The following is a 2,110-nucleotide window of genomic DNA, read 5'->3' as shown; positions in this document are numbered from 1 at the left end:
ACAGAACAGGGCCAAAGATGCATCAGACATGTCCACTGTCTGTGTATAAAGAAGTGTTAATGTCACCATGTTTATTAGGTTCTAAAGGTGAGCGCCCTCAATTTCCTCTTCCACACATGACTTTCACAAGTCACAATGTGATGGTGATGCTCTTCCCCTCTATCTGGCTCAGACAGCCTCCTCCTGAGACCATCACTCAGAATTCATTTAGACCCCCCCCCCCCTGCCACCCCCAAATTCCACGTTGACTCTTGAGGACAAACACTGAAAACCGACTGACATCTCAACTCTCTGGCACGCCACCGCACGTAATTAATACACTATTTCGCTTTACTCTCCCTCTTCCTTCTTTATAAAGCCTGGGGTGAAACAGCTATACAATGCACTCGCTTGATCGCACATTTTTTAAATATGCAAAACACACAAGAAAAAATTGTTCCAGGTTAATGAATTCTCTCTACTGTATAGCTGACAACAGAAGATTGACTCAAAGACAGATGGTTTTAAGAACACAGTGAAGAGGAGATGGTGTGTGTGGGTGGTTTGGGGGGGGGCTGGGTAGACGCGAGGATTGCAACGAGAGATGTGACAGTTTTCAGGTGGTGGCAGCCAGGCTTGGAGTCGCTCCATATACTGGTTGTGCTAGTCTCCGGAAATAAGAACTTCCTTGCTTTGCAGTTTCTGGTGAGGGTGTCTATACTGGCTAAAAAGAGTGTTTTTTTTTCTGTTTTGTTTTTTTGTATGGATTCTAGATTCCCTAAGCCGCCACAGGACAGAGACCCAAAGGCATGATGGGTCATCAGGTCAAAATGAAAAATACAGTCGACAGACTGTTTGCTCACCGTGTGGTGTGTGTGTGTGTGTGTGTGTGTGTGTGTGTGTGTGTGTGTGTGCGTGCGTGCGTGCGTGCGTGCGTGCGTGCGTGCGTGCGTGCGTGCGTGCGTGCGTGCGTGCGTGCGTGCGTGCGTGCGTGCGTGCGTGCGTGCGTGCGCGTGTGTGTGTGAGTGATACACTCCATAACAAGGCACTCACACACAGGGAAACTCTAGAGAGATGCTCCCTCAGCCAACTGGTCCGTGAACTCTGCACACAAACACAAGCTGAGCCACCAGACAGACAATTCACTGGATTAAACCAAATTATAAAACAGCAAAAAGAAAGCTACATTGGAGAAAAGCAACCCAAACGCAGAGCAAACTAGAATGCTATTTGGCCCTAAACAGATAATAAACCGTGGCAGAATACCTGAGCAAGGTGACCGACCCAAAACAAAGAAAGATCTTGACTAGGTACAGACTCAGTGAGCACAGTCTTGCGATCGAGAAAGGCCGCCATAGGCATACCTGGCTCCCTAGAGAAAACAGACTTAGTTTGCACCCACTGCGCACAAAATGAAGTGGAAAATGAACTACACTTCCTAAGCGCCCGTCCACTGTACAAAGACATCAGAGACACATACTTCCCACAGATCATAACCACACAAGGAAAGTTTGAAAACATGTCCAATGATGAATGAGTGTGTGTGTGTGTGTGTGTGTGTGTGTGTGTGTGTGTGTGTGTGTGTGTGTGTGTGTGTGCGTGCGTGCGTGCGTGCGTGCGTGCGTGCGTCCAAGTACAGTACCGTATGTGTGCTTAAAAGCTATATCCTGTTCATCTCCCTATTATATAGCAAATGGCCTTACCATCTGGCCGCTTGCATGGGGTTCTGCCGTTTGACGCACGCGCGCACGCACGCACGCACACACGCACAGTACGCACACTCCACCCTGCGCCCCTCAAACACAGCGTGCATTGTTATGTATAGAACTTCAATGCTCACAATTCACAATGGGCAGCAGTGAGCCATTTACAGCAGATAGGCCGGGATCAAATGAATGGACCAAATAATGGGCGAGCTAGAGAGAGCCTAGGCCTTCCTGGAGCCACTGTGTGTGTGTTGACCGCGAGCCCCACTTGGACGCTGGGATATTAAAGTGCTTTGTGCAGGGTACATAAGTGGAGTGTTTTGTGGAGATGTTTGGACTAAAAGGATTGCCATTGTGAGGACAGCAAATCACCATGTTTGAGGTCTGTGCCTCACCCGCCCTGAAATCATCGACCATGACTCAAC

The sequence above is a fragment of the Nannobrachium achirus genome (assembly GCF_963921795.1).
Source record: "Nannobrachium achirus genome assembly, chromosome: 22".
NCBI classification, from domain to species: domain Eukaryota; kingdom Metazoa; phylum Chordata; class Actinopteri; order Myctophiformes; family Myctophidae; genus Nannobrachium; species Nannobrachium achirus.
Note: the sequence above shows the minus strand (reverse complement) of the source record.